Genomic DNA, 26,195 nt, shown 5'->3' on the forward strand with positions numbered 1-26,195 from the left:
TAGAGTTTTCAGTTTCTTTGTTCATGAATGAAGAGGTTTTGAATGATTTTGTATTTGTGATATTGAGTAATGGAAACCCAGGTTTCTTCCCCAAATTCATGAGGACATTGATACCCAATTTTGACTTCTTGTTTATAAAAAAGATGGATATTTTCAACAATTGTAAACTAGAAAGGTAAGATAAGAAGATCAGGGTAGTTATCACAGTTATATGGAAGCAGAGAAACATGTTTACCCAACAAAGAATAGAGGATGTCTCCAAAAAGAAAAGTAATTTCTATTACATGAAACTAAAATTTTTTCCATTAACAAAATCAATCCAACTAAAGTAAGAAGGGAGATTGGGGGTGGAGGGGCAGTGTAGGCCCAAGATGGTAGAATATAGGTAGTGACCCAGTTAAACTCTCCCAACATTCCCATATAAAAAAAAAAAGAATATTAAATCAAATTTTAGAGTGGCAGAGCCAACAAAAGTTAAGGGTGATATATTTTTACAGCCCAGGAAAACTTAGGAGGTTTGAAGAAGAGGGCAATCACACCAGAGTTGGCTGAGGCCAGCCATGCTATGGCAACACCAGCAGCAGGACTTGGATGTAGCAACAGCAGCAGCAACATCAGAAGGTCTCATCTCAGATACAGTAAGGGGGTTGGACAACTGGCTAAAAAGAGACCCTTTGCTGGCACTGGGAGCAAGATCCTTTCTATAGTTCCAGGTCAGAGTTCCACGGTTAAGATGAATGCTGGTAGTTGTGGATGCAGTGTAACCAGACTCTGGTCTTAAATCCAGCATGAAGAAGAGTATTTGTGGTCAGTCCCAAGTAGGTGCATAGTTATCAGTTCTAAAAACAAGGGAGAATTAAGGGAGTAGGTCTTCATCTCAGTTTCAAGACAGAAAGGAGCACCAACATTTGCACCTATAAGAGAACAAAGTCCCTTCCATGGGTAAAAACAACAGTAAAGTTCAAGAGAGCAATGGCAACACCTCTCCTTGGATAATACTGTCTTGAAAGGATGAAATACTTACAACCCCCCAAAACTAGCTTTGAAAACAACAGCACAAAAAACTCTTAAGTTTGGGACATTGCCCCCTCCAAACTAGGAGCAGAGTCCAACTTTAATATAAACGTAAAAGTGAAAAAGTAGACTGGAAAAAAAAAAAGTACTTGACCATAAAAATCTACTGTGGTGACAGTGAATATCAAAACAAAATCAGATGATAGCAATGTCAAAATAATTACAAGAAAAGTTACACATACAAAAATGTTAACTGGACACAAGCCCAATTAGAATTCCAAAAATAGTCTAGAAATATTTTTAAATAAAATATGACAAATAGAGGAAAAAATAGGAAAATAAATAAAATAAATGCAATAAAATTATGAAAAGAGAGTGAACAGATTGGCAAAAGAGGAACAAAATAAAGATTTAAAAATAGAGTTAACTAAATAATAAAAGAAGGTCAAAAATTAACTTAAGAAAAGAACTCCTTAGGGGGTAGCTATGTGAAGCAGTGGATAATGCACTGGGTCTGGATTCAGGGGGATCTGAGTTCAAATCCAGCCTCAGGCACTTTACTCTTATTAGCTGTATGACCCTAAGCAAGTCACCTAAAAAAAAAAAACTCCTTAAGAAGCAAAATAGAGGGGCAGCTAGGTGGCACAGTGGATAGAGCACCGGCCCTAGAGTCAGGAGTACCTGAGTTCAAATCCGGCCTCAGTCACTTAACATTTATTACCTGTGTGACCCTGGGCAAGTCACTTAGACCTCATAGCCCTGCAAAAACAAAAAACAAAACCAAAACAACAACAACAAAAAATAAAACCAAAGAATTGAGAATAATAGAAAAAGAGATACAAATACTTGCTAAAGAAAATAATTTGCTTAAAAATTAGAAATGGGCAAGTGGAAGCTAATGACTACAAGAGATCTCCAGAAATAATAAACAAGTTAAAAAAAGATGAAATTTTAAAGTATTTCATTGGAAAATAAATGACCTGGGAAATAGAACAAGGAGAGGTAATTTAGGAATTATTATGCTACCTGAAAGCTATGTTCAAAAAACGAGAATACACATAATATCTCAAGAACTTATCATTGAAATCTCCCCCAAATATCTGAAAACCAGAGAGATAGTAAAATAGAATTTGAATGAATCTACCAATCACATCCCAAAATAGATACTAAAATTAAACTCCCATAAATTTTATAGCTACATACCAGAACTTCCAGATCAAGGAAAAACTATTGAAAACATCCTGAAACAAGGGATTCAAATATTGTGAAGTGGCATTCAGGATAACACAAGGTTAGTAGCTACCACATTAAAGGATGAGCAGACTTGGAATATGATACTCTGGAAGGCAAAGGAGCTAAGAATACAATGAAGTATAACCTACCCAGAAAAACTGATTATAATCCTTCAGAGGGAAAAATATATGTATTAAATGAAATAGAGGACTTTCAAACATTTCTGATTAATAAAAAACAACACAACTGAATAGAAAATTTGACATTCAAACAAAAGACAGAGGAGAAACTTAAAAAGGTAAACATTAATGAGGAATCCCAAGGTATTTAATATGGCCAAATTATTTACATTCCCATATGAGAAGGTATTTGTATTTCCTAGGATCTTTATAATTAATAGGGGAGTTAGAAGAAGTATTAATAGACAAAATGTGATTTGACTCTGATGGGGAAAGTAGACAAAGTAGGTATCCTATCATTTTTTTTAAATGGCACAGATATTGTTTTAATACATAAACCAGAGAGAACAAAATCAAAAAGAAAATTATAGAACAATTACCCTAATGAAGTTATGCTAATTTTAAATAAAATACCATAGAGTAAAGTACCTCAATATCTCACAAAAATCTTCCGGTAGGACCAGATGGAATTTTTTGCCAGGAATGGAAGGTTTGTTTAATATTAGGAAAACTATCAGCATAATTTATCATATAAATAATAACATATTACCAGCAAAGTCCAATGAGAAGACGTAGAAAGAGGAATTGCATTTAAAATAACTGTAGATAATGTAAAATACTTGAGAGTCACCTGCCAAGACAAAGGCAGGAAATATCGGAACACAATTAACAAAACACACTTTTCACACAATAGATGTCTACACAGTTAGAAAAATACTAATTGCTCATGAATAGGCTAAGCCAATGTAATTAAAATGATAATTCTTTTATTGATTTACTTATTCAGTGACATACCCATCAAACTACCAAATTATTTTATATGGCTAGAAAAAATAATAAAATTCATTTGGAAGGAAAATATTCAATAATATTAAAGGTAACAATGAAAAAAAATTGAAAGAAGGTGACCTATCTGTATCATTTCTTAAACTGTATTACAAAGTGGTACTCATCAAACCAATGTGGTACTGGCTTAGAAACAGAGAAATAGAATAAATTAAGAATATAATACAACATAATAAATGTTCATGGTTATCTAGTTTGATTAAGCCAAAGGTTCAAAATTTTGGAACAAGAATTCACTTGGGGGATAATTGCTGAGAAAACTAAGTATACCAATGTTTCATCAATAAGATCAGTATAGATACATGAGTTAGACATAAAAGGTGATATCCTAAATAAATTAGGGGAACATGGAAAAAAATACCTGTCATTTCTATAGATAAGGGTAGAATTTATGGCAAAATAAGAGATAGGGAAACAAAGGCAAAGTAAAATTAATCATTTTGATTATATGAAATTAAAAAAAAATATTTTACACAAATAATACCAATATAGACAACCTTAGAAAGAAAGCTGGATGCTTTTGATAAAAAAAATCATGTTTGTTTGATATTTCTAAAATATATAAAAAAACTAAGCCAAATTTATAAGAATATGGGTCATCCCCTAATTGATAAATGGTCAAAGGATATGAATATACAATTTAATGGAGAAAAATCAAAACTATCTATAGTCATATTGAAAAAAAAATCTCTAAATCATTGTTGATTGGATAAATGAAAATTAAACAACTCTGAGGTACCATGTCATGTTTATCAGACTGAATGACATGAAAAAAAAGAAAATGGCAAATGTTGGAGGGGTTGTGGAACATTTGTGACATAAATGCACTGTTGTTTTTGAGATCTGAACTTGTCCAACCCTCTTGGAGAAGAATTTGTAACCATTCCTAAGGGTCTATATAATTGCTGCACATACCTTTTGCTGCAGCAATATCACCACTAGGATTTTAATCAGAGAAAAAGGAAAAGTACCTATATGTACAAAAAACCTACATGTATAGTGGCTACTTTGTTTGGTGGCAAAGTATTAGAAATTGAGGTGATGCTCCAATTGAGAAATGGCTGAACAAGTTGTGGTATATAACTGATGGAACACTGTTATACCATAAGAAGCAATGAGGATTATTTCTGGAAAACCTGGGAAGATTTATATGAGCTGATGAAAAGTGAAGTGAGCAGAACCAGGAAAAGACTGTACACAGCAAAAGCTATAACGTATCTAATAAAATTGACTTAACCATTCTAGCAATTCAATGATCCAAGACAATACTGAAGAACGTATGATGAAAAATGCTAGCCATCTAATATAAGGACTATACTTGGCCCAACAGAAAAGTTGGAAAATGCACTACCTTCCATTCATTTCAAAAATGGAAGGCTATAGATGTAGAATATCACAAATATTTGCATTTTCTTTTGTTGGTTGGGCTAGGTCTTTTTTTTTCTTTCTTTACATTTTCTTTAAAACCTTTGCTAGAAGAAAAGGCTTAGTGATGAGGAGAAGGATAAATTATATTTTGATGAAAACTATGACACCAATAAAATATGAATTATAAAAGAAAGAATTAACAAATCTTTAAAGAAAGAATTGGAGGGGAATTAGATTTGATTTTGTTATAAAATCATAATACAGACCACATATAAAGAAGGGGGAAAAAAGATGAGGAGTTTGGACAACAGATTAAAAGAACAATGGCCTTGCACTAATGGCATGATATAGTTATGATGAGAGGAACAGAAAGGAGTCTTTAATCTAATTAAATTATCCAAATATCTGTTCAAGCACTTTTTACTCTTAAAACAGAGCAACAATGTTCGAATATCAATTTTATTCTTCAAAACCTTAAAGAAATAAAAGATGGACATTCTTTTTCTAAAAAGCAAGAGGCAGTCTGTTGAAGCAGAAACAAAGGAATTCTTGGACGGAATGAATATTCCATTTCAGAATTTATAATAGAGAAAAAGAAAGGCATGAATAAGGTGAGATGTATTCTAAAATTTGGGAGAGTGCTTTTCAAAGCATTCAGATAAAGAATGGGTAGGCATCCATTGCTTAAAATTCTAATAAGGATAATTCATAAATAAATATTAGCTGAATGCCTGCCAATAACTGGAAATTTTAAAAATAGAGAGTAAAAACATAATCCTTAGTGCTAAAGAGCTAATATCCTAATACTAAATAAGCACAAGTCTGATGAAAATTTTTCAAAATTTTCAGATCAAATTACTATGGTCTAAAGATAATTCCAACAGAAAAGAAAGGGAAGAACTGTGTTATAAAGAAACCCATGCCCAGGGCAGGGGCACAGATAAATACCAATTTAGAGTTTAAAAAGAAAAATGCAGAATATGGAAGAAAGACCAGATAGTGAATAATGACCAAAAAACATAAAAGACTTTTATTCTAATTATGTCAGAAGCACTAAAGCACAAAAAACTTGATAAGTTCACATTGACAATGAATGCTAAGAACAAAAGGGGGTTATTTTAACTATATTTGGAAAAAGAGGTAGATAAATGAAAGAGTCAAATAGCTGCTCCAGTAATGATAATATCAATGGAGAAAAGGAAGAAATGCCAAACTATTATTTCAGTGATATTTTCTCACACGAAAGGAAATATCTTTGGATAGTGAAAAATGAAACAAAACACAAATATTTAATAGATACTTGAAAAGAAAGATAAAGAGAATTTAGTTACACTCAATAGCTTCAAATCAACAGACCATGACAAATTCTATCTCTTGGTTTTGAAAAAACTGACATTTGAAAATAATAAAATCTCAATTATCTTGGAAAGATCCTGGAGATTGAAATATATGCCAAAGTATATAGAAATTGACAAATATATACCTATTAGGTCAATAGGTGTGTGATTTATATCTTCCATCAAGCCATGGCCTAAGGAATTTTAGGGTAGTGTTGACATTATGTCTAATATATTAACCCACAAAGTCCAACATTCTAATTTGTTCTAGATCATATATTATCTTAATTTTAATTTCTCTGATTATTTTGGAATTTGAATATTTTATGAAGATTACAGGAAGCAGCCAGGTGGCTCAGTGGATAGAGCACTGGCCCTGGAATCAGGAGGACCTGAATTCAAATCTGGCATCAGACACTTAATAATTACTAGCTGTGTGACCCTGGGCAAGTCATTTAACCCTCAATTGCCTCACCAAAAAAAGAAAGAAAGAAAGAAAGATTACATTAAATTTTTATTGATCTTTTCATTTTGCATTCCAGTCCTTTTTAAAAGACTATTCTTACCCACCTAGGATTCCAATCTTACATTTCAGATTTAAACAAACAATTATCATACAAGAATATTCACAAAACCCAACCACCATATTGACCTTCTCTAAAAGCTAAGAGTTGCCGTGGATATAGATATGTCTGCCTCAATTTTCTTATCTTTAAAATGAGGATAATAATAGTATCTACCTCCCAGGTTTGATTTCAATATAAAATAAAAAGATATTCACAAAATATTTTGCAAATATTTAAGTCCTATTTAAATTCTAGATATTATTAACCTTAATATTGTATATTCAGTGTTCAAAACAAATGGTCCCACAATTCCGCAATGAAGTAAAAGAGTTAAATTTTCTCAAATGATCAAACTTCCTAGTCATCATGATGACACAATATTCATCATTTTTTTCCCCAGTTTACATTCCTATAGACATTGTGAATAGAGTTTCCCTGGTGCTACACAATACACTCTTCATTAGTTCATGTCTCCCAATTCTTCACAGATGGCATTTCTTACAGTGCAATTCTAGTTCATTTACATTCATGTAATATATCTTGATTGTGTGGTCAGCACTGATTAACACTGGCTAATCAATCTTTGAGTATTGACATGATTTCTAAATATCACTCTCTTTAAAGTATGAATTGCTGCACTGGTATGTGGTAAAATATGAAAGTTTTTAACAGTCGGTTAGGATAACTGAAAGACGCCAGTTTTTCAAGGACCACCCTTTTGGGGAGGAGATGAACAGTCCGCCTGCTGCGCATGTCAGACTGCCTGCCGGGTACAGTCCGCCTGCTGCGCATGTCAGACTGCCTGCCGGGTACAGTCCGCCTGCTGCGCATGTCAGACTGCCTGCCGGGTTTTTTTTTTTTTTGACTTCCGGGGTGGAGAGAACGGAAGTAGCCTTTTTTGCCTGCTTGGCGGGACTCCTGACGGCGCGGCAGGGACTCTCTCGCTCTGTCAAAAGGTGGCCTTGTCGGTTGGTGGCCTTGTCGGTTTGGTGAGTTGTTATAAGGAATATAGACTAAGCTTAGACTTAAGACGATTTGTATTGTGTTTCTACTTTCCTATCCTTCTAACCAACATCACCTTGTGACTATCATAACTATAAATAAAAAGGTCTATCTAGAAAACCAAAACCTGCTTCCATTTACTAGTTTGGGAGATAAATTAAGGGAAAGGTTAAGTAGGGGAGATTTATGATCTAATATCCAATTTTAAATCTCACAGGTAGAAGCTACAGGAAGGCATATTTTTACTTCCTATAAAGAACTGTGCAAAAATGGGATGGGTTAAATTACAAGGTAGTGTGTTCCTCATCACTTGACATATTCAGTTTCAGTGACCAATTAGTAAGGCCAATAATATTTATACTTAACTTGAAAATGGAGCTGGATGATATAATAACAAATCAGCACTTAAGGATCATGTTTAGCTTATAGTAGGTGCTTAATGAAAGTTTATTGATTAACTTTATCCCTCAATTCCACTTTTAATTGGCCATAAATTTTCATTTTTATTCTTTGAAATGTGACTAACATTCATTTTTCCTTTATCATTTTAAGTGGTACTATCTAATTTCTCTCTCTCTCTCTCTCTCTCTCACTCACTCTATTTTTTTTGACTTGGATTGTGTCATTCTTTTTTCTTTCGTTATTTCATTTTTCCAGTTACATGTAAAGATAGTTTTCAACATTCATTTTTATAAGATTATGATTTCCAAATTTTTTTCCTCCCTCCTCACCAAGACAACAAGCAATCTAATGTAGGTTATACATGTACAATCACATTAAACATTTCCACATTAGTAAAGTTTTGAAAGAAGAATTGGAACAAAAGGGAAAAAGCCTCAAGAAAGAAAAAAAGAAAAATGAAACTAATATGGCTCTATCTACATTCAGATTCCACAGTTCTTTACTTAATATAGAGAGTATTTTCCCTTGGAATTGTCTTGGATCATTGCATTGCTGAGAAGAACCAAGTCTATCATAGCTGGTCATCACATAACTTTGCTGTTATTATGTACAATGTTTTCCTGGTTCTGCTCACTTCACTCAGCATTAATACACTTAATTCTTTCAAGTTTTTTTTTTCTTAAATTTACATGCTCATCATTTCTTATAGCACAATATTGTTACATTATATTCATATACCACAACTTATTCAGGCATTCCCCAATTGATGGGCACCCCTCAATTTCCATGTTTTGTGTTAATACATAGAGAGCTGTTGGAAATATTTTTGTATGTGTGAGTCCTTTTCCCTTTTTTTGTGATGTCTTTGTGATACAAACCCAGTAGTGCTATTACTGTTTTATGACCTTTTGGGCTACTATGAAATTTCTATTTAATATCACCTCACCTTCCACAATGGGACAGCTAGGTGACATAGTGGATAGAGTACTAGCCCTGAAGTGGGGAGGACCTGAGTTCGAATCTCACCCTCGGCCTTTACTAGCTGGGCAAGTCACTTAATTCCAATTGTCTTAAACATCTAGAGCCATCACCAATTGTGCTGATATATATCTTGTCACCGGACCAAGATGGTTCTGGAGGAGATAGTAAGGTTGGTGACCTTGCACAATGCTCACTTAAATCCAATTCATTACAAGTCCTGATGCCATCCCGATATTATGGCCCTCTTTGGGAAAACAAAAAAAACAGTCTCACACACCCTCACACTGACTGGGGAATTTCTGTTTTACCAACTGGCTCTAGCAGGAGTCCAGCCTCTTCCTTTAAGCCCTGGTACAGACATAAACACTGGTCCATGTCCTAGTTTCCTCTTTAGTTCACCAGATGGTCTGAACCAGTCTGCCACATTATTCCAGGACTTACAGAAGGTAGAACAGGCATTTGGTTTCTGCCATCCTGGGCTCCCTAACCTTGGGAATATCCCATGCAAAAAGAAGCAACTCCTATATATCTCCTTTCCCTTTAGGTATTTAGGCAGAATCAATGTCCACTGCATTATGCAACAAAATGATGGGGTAAGTTCAGCGAAATGATTTAAAAACAATCACTGCAACAACATGTGAATCCCTGAATACATCCCAAAGCATAGTCCTATATGTCAATTTGTGAGCCCTGATTTCATGTGAACTATAAATATTTAATAATAAATATTTAATGCAATATATATCACAAGATCTTTGTCCAAACCCAAAGTTTGCCAGTCCACTTTCCAGTTTTCCCAATAGGATTTTTTCTAATTAAATAATAATTTCTTAACCCAGTATTTGTAGTCTTTGAATTTATCACATTACTATTTGCTTGTTTTTGTACCTAAATCAGTTTCATTGCTCATATTTATTTTTTTTACAGAAAACATTTATTTTATTTTTTCCAGTTATATGTAAAGGTAGTTTTCAACATTAATTTTCATAAGATTTAGAGTTCCAAATTTTTCTCCCTCTCACCCTTTACTCCCCTCCCATAAGACAGAAACCAATGTGATATAGATTATATATTGACAATGAACAAGTGCTTTTTTTTTTTACTTTGTGTTCAATCAATGTCAGTTCTTTCTCTTGGAGTGGATAGTATGCTTCATCATTAGTCCCTTGGGATTGCCTTGGATCATTGTATTGCTGACAGTAGTTAAGTCATTCACAAATGCTCATAGAACACTACTGCCTTCACTGTGCACAATGTCCTCCCAGTTTTGCACACTTAATTATACATTAGTTTATATGAGTCTTTTCAGGTTTTTCTGGAATCATCTTGGTTGTCATTTCTTATAGCACAATAATATTCCATTACAATCATATACCACAGCTTCTTCAGATATTACCCAATTGACGGACATTCCTTTGATTTCCAATTCTTAGCCACCACAAAGAGTTGCTAGAAATATTTTTTGTACAATTTTCCCCCCTTTTCTCTTTTTTACAATTACTATTGTTAACTGTTTCCCTCCATCCTATGCCTTTCCCCATGATATTTACTCTATTATTTATCTTCTTTCACCCTATCCTTCTTCAAAAGTGATTTGTTTATGACTGTCCCCTCCCCCAATCTGCCATCCCTTCTTTTTCCCCTCCCTCTTTATCACCTTCCCCTCCCATTTTACTGCAGGGTTAGATAGATTACTCCACCCAATAGAGTGTGTATGCTATTCCCTCCTTGAGCCAAGTACTCCACTTCTTGGCTTTATTTCACTACAAATTTTTTCCATTAGATTTTTTTTTAATTTTATTTTTTCTCTTCTTTCATTTCTTCTAGGAATTTAGAAAGTCCTTGATGAAAATCCATTTTTTTCTTTGAAACTCTGTTTAGAGTTGCTATGGAATTGCTTTCTCCTTCTCTTGAAGGATTTCCAGATTTAATTCTGGCTGATAGTTTCATCTTTAATGTATTCATCTCTCCAGGTTTAGTTTCACAATTGAGGTTTTGTCCTAGGGCCAGGCTATGCTGCCTAATAAGCTTCTGAGTGGATTGGTGACAGGGCCTTGCCTTCAATCCCTTGAGTTATTGAATTGAATTCCACACCAGAGGATTAGATCTCTGAAACTTTGCATCTTAGAGATGAATCCTCAAAGCCCTTTCTGGTGTCTCAGGACAGTTGTGAGGAAACTCAAAGCCCTTGGGTCAGGGTTGTCCTATTATGATGTTTGCGGGTAACCCCTGCTTCAGCAGTCTAGCACTTCTAACCTCTCCATAATAGGTCTTTTTCAATAGAAAAAGAGCTCTTGACTCTTTACTTTTGTAGGCTACAATCTACTTGAACGCCTTGGAAAGACTGGGAGATGTATACCCTAGTTTTGTTTTCAAGCCCACATTTTCTATTCCCTGGATGATTTCCCCCCAGTTCTCAGATAGAAGAATTCATTGGCTTGTAATTTCCCAATGGTTTCATCGTAGAAAGGACTTCAGGGATTATTGAAGTAGATATGCAGGAGGTGAGTGTCTGCATTGAGTCTCAATATTTAGACAACCAATCCTAAATGCTAGTTTTTTAGAAATGCTGTAAAAGGAATTATTGACCAGAGATGTGTTTCCTTAGATAACCGTTTAAAATTATGACTCATTAACTAATGAAAATAGTACCCTAAAAGTGCCTCTTCTTTCATATCACAGGAATTCTTGTTCCTGAATTTGGTTCCCTAAAGGAATAAGCACTATGATTTATTTTTCTGAGACTAGAGGAAATCTTATAACTATGGCAATACTTGACAGAGCTGGAATTTACATCACTGCCTTCCTTAGAGGAGGTGTCTCTAAGTAGCTACCTTTCAGTGATGGATTACCTACACTCCTTCCTCTCCAAACAATTGCTTTCTCTACACCCTCACCTCCAAGAAATCAAATTTCTATTTCTTTTCTTTAATATTTAGAATTTTTTTGAAAATTACATACAAAGTACAAATTATGAAATCAATGTTTTAAAAGTTTGTGTTCTCAGTAACATCAACAATGAGTGTTGATCTACTGTGAAGGACTATATTCTTCTCACCAATGCAATGGCACAGAAGAGTTCCAGGAAACTTGTGATGGAAGAGGATCTCCAAATCCAGGAAAAAAAAAAAAAAAAGAACTGCGGAGTATAGATGCTAAATGAACCATACTATTTCTTTTGTTTTTGATGCTGTTGTTTTTTTTTTCTATTTTGAGGTTTTCCATCATTGCTCTTATTTTTTTCTCTTATAACATGACTAATGCAGAAATAGGATTAATGTTATTATGTGTGTGTATATATATATATGTATATATATATATATATATATATATATAACCTATATCAGATTACCTGCTGTCTAGGGGAGGGGGGAGGGAGGGAGAAAAATCTGAAATTGTAAAGCTTGTATAAACAAAGGTTGAGAACTATCTTTACATGTAACAGGAAAAAAAAATACTTTATTAATTAAAAAAAAAAGTTTGTGTTCTGGGGGTGGAGCCAAGATGGCAGAGAAGAAGCAGCAAGCTGCCTGAGCTCTCTTTCTGTTCCCTCGAAAAGAACATTAAATCAAGCCTCTGGACAGATTCTGAAACTACAGAACCTGCAAAGGGATGGAGAGACAGTCTTCCAACCAGACATCATTTAGAAGACTTCAGGAAAAGGTCTGTCTGACTCAGGCAAAAGGGAGGCCCAGCGCAGGGCAGCAGCCCAGCGCCGGTCGGGCAAGTCAGCAGGAGCTGCAGGCCACGGCCAAACAACTGAGGCCCCTGGAACCTGGCTCAAAAATCTGGTGGCCAAGAAGGACAGTGGAAAAACCTATCTGCACTGGCCAGGAGGGCCACGAATGGGGCAGGCGGGATCAGGCACCAGGATCAGGTGCCTGGCCCAGCACACTCAGACAGGAAATGCAGGGGGGTGAACTGCACATGCTACGAAGACCTCAGAGTAAAAAGCTGGTCACACAGCACCTATAACCCTGCACAAGAAGCCCAAAACAGGGACCCTGGTGCCCCCAGAGCAGACCTCAACTCAACTTAAAAAATAAATAAATAAGCTGCAATAATGAGTAAGAAGCAAAAAAGAGCCCTCTCCATGGAGAGCTTCTGTATCAATAGGGAAGAAGCCAACACAAACTCAGAAGAAGATAATACCCTCAAATTGCATGCATGTGAAGCCTCATGAGGGAAGGTGAATTGGTCTCAGGAACAAAAAGCCTTCCTGGAAGAGCTCAAAAAGGATTTTAAAAATCAATTGAGAGAGGTAGAAGAAAAAATGGGGAGAGAAATGAAAGCAAAACAAGAAAGCTATGAAAAAATAATCAGCAGCTTGGAAAAGGAAGAACAAAAATTGACTGGCCAAAAGGGAAAAAAGTGCATAATTTCACTGAAGAAAATAATGCCTTAAAAAATTCATCTGGCCAAATGGAAAAAAAGGTACATAATCTCACGGAAGAAAACAATGCCTTAAAAATTAAAATGGGACAGTTGGAAGATAAGGAATCCATGAGACACCAGCATACAGTCAAGCAGAATCAAAAGAATGAAAAATAGAAGAAAATGTGAAATATCTCATTGGAAAGACAACTGATCTGGAAAACAGATCGAGGAGAGACAATTTGAGAATGATTGGACTGCCTGAAAGCAATGACCAGAAAAAGAATCTAGACCACCATATTCCAGGAAATTATTAAGGAGAACTGCCCTGATATCATAGAATCAGAGGATAAAATCATCATTGAAAGAATCCACCGATCACCTCCTGAAAGAGACCCCAAAAGGAAAACTCCAAGGAATATTGTAGCCAAATTCCAGAAATTATCAGGTGAAGGAGAAAATACTCCAAGCAGCCAGAAAGAAGCAATTTAAATATCATGGAGCCACAGTCAGGATTGCTCAGGACCTGGCAGCTTCAACATTAAAGGACTACAAGGCTTGGAATATGATATTCCGGAGCTTGGATTGCAGCCGAGAATCTATTACCCAGCAAAAATGTGCATTTTCTTTCAGGGGAAAAGATGGACATATAATGACATTGGGGACTTTCAATCTTTCCTGGTGAAAAGACCAGAACTGAATAGAAAATTCAATCTTAACATACAAGACTCAAGAGAAGTTTAAAAAGGTAAACGGGGGGGGGGGAGGGGGAAGGGGGGAGATTACCCTAAACTGTTAATATCCCTACACAGGAAGATAATACTCATAACTCTTAAGAATTGTAAATGTATTTGGGCAGAGAGAAGGACTTTACATAGAGGGTATAAATATAAATTGTCTTTCAGGTGATGATACAAAAAAGAATTAAGGGATTAAAAAGGGAATCTTTGGGGAGGAGAGAAAAGGGGAGGTGGAATGGGATGAATTATATGATATGAAGAGGTGAAAAAAAAACCTATTACAATAGAGGGAAAGAAAGGAGGGGTGAACATTGTTTCAATCCTACTCTCATTAGATTTGATTCAAAGAGGGAAATAACATATATGTTCACTGGGATAAAGAAACTTACCTCATTCTTTAGGGAAGCAAAATGGGAAGGGAAAGAGGGGGACTGATAGAAGGGAGGACAAAAGCAAGGGAGAAAAGGGTAAATAGAATGGAGGGGAATAGACAGTCAGTAATAATAACTGGGAATGGGAATGGGATGAACTCTGCTATAAAATGGAAGCAAATTCCAGAGTGGATTAAAAACCAGAATACTACAATATGCTGTTTACAAGAAACACATCTGAAGCAGAGAGGTCCACACAGAGTAAAGGTAAAAGGCTGGAGCAGAATATATTATGTTTCAGCTAAAGTGAAAAAAGCATGGGTAGCAATCCTTATCTGAGACAAAGTACAGGCAAAAATAGATCTCATTAAAAGAGATAAGGAAGGAAATTACATCTTACTTAAAGGTACTATAGATAATGAAGTTATATCAATATTAAATATGTATGCGCCAAGTGGTATAGCATCCAAGTTCTTAGAGGAGAAATTGAATGAGTTACAAGAGGAATTTGACAGTAATACTATACTAGTAGGGATCTGAATCTCACCCTCTCAGAATTAGATAAATCTAGCCGAAAAATAAATAAGAAAGACGTGAAAGAGGTGAATAGATTACTAGAAAAGTTAGACATGATAGATGTCTGGAGAAAATTGAATGGGGATAGAAAGGAATATACCCTTTTCTCAGCAGTACATGGCACATTTTCAAAAATTTACCATGTATTAGGGCACAAAAACATCATAGTCAAATGTAGAAAGACAGAAATAGTAAATACATCCTTCTCAGATCATGATGCAATAAAAATTACATGTAAGAAAGAGCCAGGGAAAAGTAGAATGAAAATCAATTGGAAACTAAATAATTTCATTCTAAAGAATGAATGGGCCAAACAACAAATCATAGAAACAATCAATAACTATAACCAAGAAAATGACAATAATGAGACAACATACAAAATCTATGGGATGCACCCAAAGCAGTGCTTAGGGGAAAATTTATAGCACTAAATGCTTACGTGAATAAAAAAGAGAAAGAGGAGATTAATGAATTGGGCATGCAACTTAAAAAGCTAGAAAAAGAACAAATTAGAAATCCCCAATTAGATACTAAATTAGAGATCCTGAAAATCAAAGGAGAAATTCATAAAATTGAAAGCAAAAAAATTTATTGAATTAATCAATAAAACTAAGAGCTGGTTTTATGAAAAAAACAATAAAATAGATAAAATATTTTTAATTTGATTAAAAAAAAGAAAGAAAAAAACCAAATTACCAGTATCAAAAATGAAAAAGGTGATGTTACCACCAATGAAGTGGAAATTAAATCAATAAGTAGGAATTATTTTGCCCAACTGTATACCAATAAATTTGACAATCTAAATGAAATGGTTGAATATTTACAAAAATACAAACTGCCCAGGTTAACTGAAGAGGAAATAAAATCCTTAAATAAATCCTTATTAGAAAAAGAAATTGAACAAGCCATTAATGAACTCCCTAAGAAAAAATCCCCAGCGCCAGATGGGTTTTACCAAACATTTAAAGAACAATTAATTCTAATACTATACAAATTATTTGGAAAAATAGGTGGAGAATGAGTTCTACCAAATTTGTTTTATGACACAAATATGGTGGTGATACCAAAACCAGGCAGAGCAAAAACAGAGAACGAAAATTATAGACCAATTTCCCTAATGAATATTGATGCTAAATTCTTAAATCAGATACTAGCAAGGAGATTACAGCAAGTGATCACCAGGATAATAAACTATGACCAGGTGGGATTTATACCAGGAATGCAGGGCTGGTTCAACATTAGGAAAACTATTAACATAATCAACCACATCAATAAGAAAACCAACCAAAATTATATGATTATCTCAATAGATACAGAGAAAGCTTTTGACAAAATACAACACCCATTCCTAATAAAAATATTGGCGAGTTTAGGAATAGGTGGAACTTTCCTTAAAATAATAAACAGTATATACCTAAAGCCATCAGCAAGTATTCTATGCAATGGAGATAAATTAGAGGCCTTCCCAATAAGATCAGGAGTGAAACAGGGATGTCCATTATTACCCCTATTATTTTATATTGTCATTGAAATGTTAGCTTTAGCAATCAGAGAAGAGAAAGGAATTAAGGGAATTAGAATAGGCAAGGAGAAAACAAAACTATCACTCTTTGCAGATGATATGATGGTATACTTAAAGAATCCTAGACAATCAACTCAAAAATTACTTGAAACAATTAACAACTTCAGCAAAGTGGCAGGATATAAAATAAATCCACACAAATCATCAGCGTTTCTATACATGACCAACAAAGTCCAGCAGCAAGAGATAGAAAGAGAAATTCCATTTAAAGTAACAGTAGATAATATAAAATACTTGGGAGACTACTTGCCAAGACAAATCCAGGAACTCTATGTACACAACTACCAAAGACTCTTCACACAAATCAAATCATATTTAAATAATTGGAAAGATATCAATTGTTCATGGATAGGCAGAGCTAATATATTAAAAATGACAATACTGCCTAAATTAATTTACTTATTCAGTGCCATACCAATCAGACTACCTAAAAATTATTTTATAGAGCTAGAAAAAATAATAACAAAATTCATCTGGAAAAACAAAAATCAAAAATATCCAGGGAAATAATGAAAAAAAAATTCACAGGAAGGTGGGTTAGCCGTACCAAATCTGGAGCTTTACTATAAAGCTACAGTCATCAAAACTATCTGGTACTGGCTATGAAATAAAGTAGAGGATCAATGGAATAGGCTAGGCACAGGAGACGTTGTGGCAAATGTCATTAGTAATGCAATGCTTGATAAACCCAAAGACTCCAGCCTCTGGGACAGGAACTCAGGATTTGACTAAAACTGCTGGAAAAACTGGAAGGTAGTATGGCAGAAATTAGGTATAGACCAACATCTTACACCTTATACTAAAATAAGGTCAAAATGGATACAGGATTTAGACATAAGAGGTGATACCATAGGTAAATTAGGAGAGAAAGGAATAGTCTACCTATCAGACCTTTGGAAAGGAAAACAGGCTATGGCCAAACAAGAGATAGAGTATATTATAAAATGCAAAATGGATGATTTTGATAACATTAAATTAAAATTTTTTTGTACAAACAGAAGCAATGCATCCAAAATTAGAAGGGAGGCAGAAAGCTGGGAAGCAATTTTTGTGGTCAGTACTTCTGACAAAGGGCTCATCTCTAAAATATATAGGCAACTAAATCAAATTTATAAGAATCCAAGTTATTCCCCAATTGAGAAATGGTCAAAGGATATGAACAGGCAGTTTTCTGATGAAGAAACCAAAGCTATCTATTCCCATATGAAAAAATGCTCTAAATCTCTAATGATTAGAGAGATGCAAATAAAAACAACTCTGAGGTACGACCTGACACCTATCAGATTGGCTAAAATGACAAAAAAGGAAAATAATAAATGTTGGAGAAGCTGTGGGAAAATTGGAACACTAATTCGTTGTTGGTGGAGCTGTGAACTGATCCAACCATTCTGGAGAGCAATTTGGAATTATGCCCAAAGGGCGATAAAGCTGTGTATATCCTTTGACCCAGCAATACCACTTTTAGGTCTTTTTCCCAAAGAAATCATGGAAGGGGGAAAGGGACCCACATGTACAAAAATATTTATAGCTGCTCTTTTTGTGGTGGCAAGGAATTGGAAGTTGAGGGGGTGCCCATCAATTGGGGAATGGCTGGACAAGTTGTGGTATATGAATACAATGGAATACTATTGTGGTATAAGAAATGATGAGCACGAGGAATTCAGAGAAACCTGGAGGGTTTTGCATGAGCTGATGATGAGTGAGATGAGCAGAACCAGAAGGACATTGTACACAGTATCATCAACATTGAGTGTTGATCTACTGTGATGGACTATATTCTTCTCACCAATGCAATGGTACAGAAGAGTTCCAGGGAACTCAGGATGTAAGAGGATCTCCAAATCCAAGAAGAAAAAAAAAGAACTGCGGAGTATAGATGCTGAAGGAACCATAGTATTTCTTTTGTTTTTGGTGCTGTTGTTTTTCATCAGTGCTCTGATTTTTTCTCTTATAACATGACTAATGCAAAAATAGGATTAATGTTGTTATGTGTATATATGTATATATGTGTATATATGTATATATATGTGTATATATATGTATATATGTGTGTATATGTATGTATTTATATATATAAAACCTATATCAGATTACCTGCTGTCTAGGGGAGGGGGAAGGGAGGGGAAGTAGGGAGGGAGAAAAATCTGAAATTGTAAAGCTTGCATAAACAGAAGATGAGAACTATCTTTATATGCAATGGGAAAAAAATACTTTAAAAAAAAATTTTGTTCCAAATTCTCTTCCTTCATCCCCCCCATCAAGAACTCAAGCAATTGAATATGAACTATAGATACGCAATCATGCAAAACATTTCCAAATTATCTAGGTTATGAAAGAAAACAGAGGGATTGAAGGGTGGGAAAGAATTTAGAGCTCAACATTTTAAGATTTGATTGTTAATTTAAAAAACATTATTGGGTAATATTTAACAAAATGAATGCCATTTTTTCAAGTTTAAAATGTATTTAATATTTTATTTTTCCCCAATTACATGTAAAAAATTTTTTAACATTTTTTAAGCTTTTAGTTCCAAATTCTCCCCCTTACTTTCTCCCCTCCTTAATCATCCCCCTCATTGAGAAGGCAAGCAATTTAATATAGGAATAAAGTGTGTAATCAGTAAAACATTGCAGTATTTGTCATGTTATGAAAGAAAGCAGACTAAAAAACATCTAAGTATGCTTCAATCTCTATTCAGAAATTAATTCTTTCCCTGGGGATAGATAACATGGATCATAAGTCCTTCAGTTTTCTTAGATCATTGCATTGCTGAGAATCTCTAAGCCATTTACAGCTGATCATCTTACACTATAGCTGTTACATTGTGCACAGTAGATTTCAATTTGTATCAGCTCACATAATTCTTTCCAGGTTTTTCTGAGAGCAACCTGCTCATCATAATCACATACTACATTTTATTCAGTCATTCCCCAATTCGTGGCCATTTCCTCTACTTCCAATTCTTTGCCACCAGAAAAGAACTGCTACATCTTGTTTTGTATATAGAGATCCTTTTGCTTTACATCTCTCTCTCTCTCTCTCTCTCTCTCTCTCTCTCTCTCTCTCTCTCTCTCTCTCTCTCTCTCCATATATATCTATATCTATATCTATATCTATATCTATATCTATATCTATATCTATATCTATCTATATCTATATCTATATCTATATCTATATCTATATCTATATCTATATCTATATCTATATCTATATCTATATCTATATCTATATCTATATCTATATCTATATCTATATCTATATCTATATCTATATCTATATCTATATCTAGAGAGAGAGAGAGAGAGAGAGAGAGAGAGAGAGAAAGAGAGAGAGAGATTTGATACACATCATAGAGACCTAGTACTATTGCTGGGTTAAAAGACTTTATAGGTCTTTGGGCTTAGTTCCAAATAGCTCTACAGAATGATTGAATCATTCACTACTCCACTAATCATGCAGTAATGTTCTCATTTTCCCCACATCTCCTGCAATATTTGTCGTTTTTTCTCTTCTATGTTATTAACCAATCTAATAGGTATGAGGCAGTAGCTCAAAATTGTTTTTATTTGCATCTTTCTAATGTCAGTACAGTTTTTTTCATATGGCTATAGATAATTTTGATTACTTCATCTGAAAACTGTTCATATCCTTTGATCATTTATCAAGTGGGGAATGGCTATTATTTATTATTATTATTATTTTATAAATGTGACTGAGTCCTTTATTTGTTTGAGAAATGAGACCATGATCAGAGAAACTTGCTTTAAAATGTTTTCCCCAATGGCTTTTGTTAACAGTATTTATCTCCACCCTATCCCCACATTTATTCTATAATCTCTCTCTCATTTCACCTTGTCCTTCTTCAAAAATATTTTGTTCTTGACTACTCTAGCTCCTAATTATTGCTTCAATTTCCTTTTAATTGGTGGTGAGTTCCACCCTTTTCATTTTTGATGCTGACAATTTGGTTTTCTTTCTTTTTAATTTAATTAACCAAAGGTTTATCAATTTACTTTTTTTTCATAGAACCAACTCTTTTTTGTTCATTAATTCTATAGTTTTCTTACTCTCAATTATATTAATGTCTCCTTTAATTTTCAGAATGTCCAATTTGTTTATTTAATTGGGGATTTTTAATTTGTTCTCTTTCTAGCTTTTTTTTTCACTTGCATGCCTAAATCATTGATCTCTTTCTCTATTTTATTGATGTAGCATTTAGAGACATAAAATTTCCCCTGAGAACAACGTTGGCTGCATATCATAAGTGTTGGTATGTTGTCTCATTTATTGTCATTCTCATGGATGAAGTAATAAATATATTCTATGATTTGTTGTTTGACCCACTCATTCTTAGGATGAGATTATTTAGTTTTCATTTAATTTTTAGTTTATCTTTCCAGTGGCCCTTTATTACACATATTGTTAGTGGCATCATGATCAGAAAATAATTCATTTAACCATATCTGTGTTTCTTCATTTGGCTGTGAAGTTTTTATTCCCTAACATGTGGTCAATTTTTGTGTATGAGCTATATACCACTAAGAAAAAGGTATATTATTTTCTATACCCATTCAGTTTTCTGGAGAGGGCTATCATATTTATTTTTTAAATATAGTTTTGAGAGGGGAAGGTAAAGATCCCCCAATGGTTATAGTTTTTCAGTCTGTTTCCTCATATAACTTATTTACTTTTCTAAGAATTTAGATGCTATACCACTTGATACATATATATTTAGTATCAATATTACTTCATTGTCTATGGTACCTTTTAGCAAAATACAGTTTCCTTCTTTATATCTTTTATGTTTTCTTTTACTTTTATATTATTTTGATTCTGCTTTACTCCTTCCATTGTCTCATTGACTCATTAGCATCCATCTGCTCAATTATGATTCTTAGGGAATTATTCTCCTTTTACAATTTTTCAATTGTATTTTATAAGGCATTATTTTCTTCTTGGAAGCTCTTGGTTTTTTTCTTGCATAACTCTGAATTCTTTTCCCAATTTTTCTTCTACCTCTTATTTGGTTATAAAATACTTTCCAAGCTCTTTCATGAGAGTTCTTTGGTCTCAAGACCTATTTTTTTGGGGTGGGGGGGTGGGGACAGGGCAATGGGGTTTAAGTGACTTGCCCAGGGTCAGACAGCTAATAAGTGTCATGTGTCTGAGGCTGGATTTGAACTCAGGTCCTCCTGAATCCAGGGATGGTGCTTTATCCACTGCACCACCTAACTGCACCCAAGACCTATTCTTCTTCCCCTTTAAGGCTTCATATGTAGGAGTTTCACCATTGTTGTCTTTCTCTGAGTTAATGTTTTGATCTTCCCTGTCACCATAGTAACTGTAAATGGTGAGGGGTTTGTTTTTTTGTTTCTTATTCATATTTTTATTTTAGCCTCTTTTGTGTCTTTTACGGTTGAGTTCTGCTCCTTGGTTACAGCATGCACTGTCCAAACCTTCCTTTGCTGGGGCCCATGGACTGAGTCTCCAGCTTTCTGCTCTGAGGTGTCAGCAGTTTGTGGCTTCTTATTGCACTGGGTTGGACTGGCTCAGTTAGTCCTGTTGAGTAGCTGATACCACAGCTTGCAGATTGTCTTCTGCATTTGGGTTGGAGGCCTCACAACTGGCCCACTGTGCCACTAGCTTCCTGTGATATGAACGTGGGTCCTCAGCTGTTGTTCTGTGCTGTGACTAAGAGCCTGTTGCTGGCTTGCCCAGACACCCTCTGTATTGAACTGTGCTCCCCTTTTATCCAAATGAAATAGACCTTTTCTGAAGATTTTCTAGGTTATTTTAAGTCAGAAAATTGTTTCACTGTTTTTCCTTTCAAGGTTTTCAAGCTCCAGAATCTGTTGAGTGGCTTAATTTAGCATTGTTTCTGAGGAAAATTTGGGAGAGCTCAGGCAGGTTCCTTACATCCAGGGGCTCTGTTTTTGAGGTGGAGGCTGCACCATTCCAGACTTCAGGGGTTTTGTGCATCAGTTTTCAAACATACTTCTAGGGACCTTTAAGTTTGCAGTTCTTCCAAGTTGGTATTATCCTTTTGGGGGGGCGGGGTGGGGGGGTTGGACAATGAGGGTTAAGTGACTTGCTCAAGGTCACACAGCTAGTAAGTGTCAAGTGTCTGAGGACAGATTTGAACTCAGGTCCTCCTGAATGCAGGACCAGTGCTTTATCCACTGTGCCACCTAGCTGCCCCAAAGGTGGTATAATCTAAGGAGATGTATGCTTACCATTCTCCTGGCCTGTGCTCTGGTCTTTTTCTGCCCTGAAAATATGATTAAGGTCCCAGATTCATTGTCAGTAACTTCAGGTGTGCTACTGCTCCTCCTACCCTGGGACTCACACTGAGGCCTGAAATAGAGCTCTGAGTATAGACCAAGCAAGAAAGTCTTGCCTCAGTGCTAGCAAAGATACTTCTGTAATCTCCTGAGATTGATCTTCATTTCCACCCTTTGGGCTGAGAGCTCAAGAAGCAGCTGCTGCTGTTGTAGATTCATTAATTCCCACAGCTTGCTCCTGGTCTGCAGGGTCTGGGTCTGTGTTGGAGTGGCCTCTGTTGGACTCCACTCCACTCTGACCTGGCTGTGACAGACACTTTATGCCAACCTTCTAAATTGGCTGGAAAATTATTTCAGTCTGTCCTTCTGTGGGTTCTTTTGAATGAGTAATTGTCATAGCATATTATGTAAAGACATTTGGAGCGGTTTGGGGGAGAACACAGGTAAGTCACTGCCTTTTCTCCAACATCTTGGCTCTGCCTCTATAATAATAATAATATGATTAAATAAAATAATTATCTGAAATTACGGAAACCATGACAAGATAAAAACCTGAATACAATGTCACAAAATTTTACAAGAAAACTGGATAGAACTATTAGAATAAGAAAGTAATATGGAAAAGGAAAGAATTTTTTAAAAAAGCCTTTTTAAAGGAAGTCTACAAATTAAGGCAATCAGGAAAGGCTTAGCCAAAATGGTATACTCCAAAATTAAAAAAAAAAGATAAAAAATAATGCACAGCAGCAGAAATAATGAATTTACTTATTTAGGAATTGGGATCAGAATTACATCAATCTATGTGCAATCACATAAAGAAGAAATCTTCAAATATGATATTTTGAAAGACCAAATATAAGATCAATTGTCATGTAAGAAGTACAAGACTGGGGCTCATCCTTAGGTAGACTTTTCCAAGACTTGGTTTTTATTTGATTAAACAAATTGATGGCATGAAAGGCATTCTTACTAAAATGTACTCATGGCAAAAACCTGAATAAAGCTTATATAAGGCTCTAACTTTGGCTAAGATAGGGATTTGGGATCTGTGATTCTCCAAAATGTAATAATATTTTTATGAAAAGTATTGGAATCTGCAAAAATAGTATAAAAGCAAATTTAAGTAGTTACAAGGGAATAAATTATTAGTGAATTTCATAGCAGGGCTGCATATAGTAGCAAATTATCTTTACATGCTGAAAAGAAAATTATTTTAAGCACTCACTAAGGTATTTTTCATGACTTAAAAATCAGAGACAATTTATTTTGTCATTGCTATTGCTTGTGGATTTTTGAAAAGACTGTAAACCTAGTGTTCTGAATCATCTAACCCAGGGATATTTGAGACTACTTTAAGGACTGACTGTTGGGAAAAGATTCTGAGCAAGCAAATAGATATCAAAACACATTCTTTTCCTTTTGATAATGCTTTCAGAAGCGATTCAATTGGAATCTAAATGAATAGACAATTTCTTAGTTTAAACTAAGCCTATCTTCTTTGAAGTAGGAAAGAGAGGGGGGAATTTTAATGGAATTTTATTAATTTAATAAAACTTTTTATAAATAAAGTAATAGCTCAGATGTGGAAAGAGCCTAGAATATCAAGGGCAATATTGAGAAAACATCAAATAAAGGGGAAATAATATTTCAAACCATTAAATAATATTATAATTCAACAATCATTTTAAACTATTTGATATTACTTAATAAATAGAAATATAGAAGGATAAATGAAGAATGAAATTTTTACCATCTGCAATGTGCCAGGTACTTTGCTAAGTGCTAGGGAAATAAAAACAAATATGAACTCATCCCTGTGCTCAGTGAGGTAAGGGAATGGTTAATAGAGAAGGGAATTTTGGTCTAGGGAATCACAGAGGTATAGAAAGTATTCATAGAGTAACCAATGGTAACCTCATTAATCTCTACAAAATCTTAAAAGAATAAATTTTAAGGGCATCTAGGTGGCACAGTGGGTAGAGCACTGGCCCTGGATTCAGGAGGACCTGAGTTCAAATCTTACCTCAGACACTTAACACTTATTAGCTGTATGACCCTGGGCAAGTCACTTAACCCCAATTGCCTCACCAAAAAAAAAAAAATTACTTGCAAATTCATAGCTACTCTGTTCAAAAAATATGAAATAGCAGCAACATCCACTAATATAACCTTATAACAGATAAAATTGATTATTACCTATGATTTTACAAAAATGTATTTTTTACATATCCCACATTCTTCAATTTTTAGGCAAATTGCTTTAAAAAAACAAATTAATTAATGGATATACAACTATTGCCAATTATTTTCAACAATCAAAGATGAGTTTGGATACCGGTGATATTGATGTGATTACCGTTCCCAGAGCAAGAAGTGGAGAGGCAGAAGAAGAACAAGGCAAGAAAACTCAAATTTACAATCTGAGTTCCAAAGCTCAGGAACTGATTGTCTCCCAGGTCTTTGAGCAATACACAAACAAGATATAGGACCAGCTTAGCATCTGAATATCTTTCCTTCAATTCTCAAAGAAAGCCTGAGAATAATAGCATTATCTCCTCAACACCAACTAAGATCTATTTTCTAAATAGACATGTACTGTGGCTAACAATTACAGTGTGCCACCAGGACACTAAGACAGAAACCAAGGATTGAGTTAGAGGGTGAATTCTAAAACTAGCTAATCCATCTTGAAGAGCTGCAACAGCATCTAGACAACAGAGGAACAGTACTAAAAAGGAAGTATCCTACTCTGTGAACGATATGAGTATTATTCTAGCACAAAGTCACAAATGTAGAACTGAACTTAACAATATGAGTAAACTAAAATACTCATCTTCCATATCCTTTAAAAACAACAAAACACACACTTCACCATTTTATGCCTAAGGCCAATCATCTCATATCTCTTCCTTTTAAAAGTCAAACTCATATATATATATATATATATTTATATTTATATATATGTGTGTGTGTGTCTGTATGTATATATGTATATATATATATACACACACACACACGTGCTCCAAGCCCTCATTTCCTCTTTTATTAGTTACTCCTTCACCCTTTGCAATTTGTCTTCTTTTCTCAATCAAAGGTGTTCTTTCCAAATGTATTATCCTTCTCTTTTAAAAAGTTTTCTATTTTTATATCACACTCATTTTTAAAACATACCTGTATACTCCATGACTCAGAAAACTGAACTTTGATGAAGAGAAGTAGGGGTGGAGAAGAAATATGAGAAGAGAGAAAGAGACAGAGATAGAGAAGGACAGAGAGACAGAAATTAGAGAGAGAGAGCAGAGAGCAGCAACAACAACATGAAGAAGAGGCGGAACAGGAGAGG

At 34.7% G+C, this 26,195-nt stretch overlaps 1 pseudogene; it reads left to right on the forward strand.

Annotated features, from left to right (window-relative positions):
• Positions 1-560: 560 nt before the first annotated feature.
• LOC122747329 overlaps positions 561-26,195 on the forward strand; it is a 77,169-nt pseudogene continuing 51,534 nt past the window's right edge.

This window comes from Dromiciops gliroides, chromosome 3 (assembly GCF_019393635.1).
Source record: "Dromiciops gliroides isolate mDroGli1 chromosome 3, mDroGli1.pri, whole genome shotgun sequence".
NCBI classification, from domain to species: domain Eukaryota; kingdom Metazoa; phylum Chordata; class Mammalia; order Microbiotheria; family Microbiotheriidae; genus Dromiciops; species Dromiciops gliroides.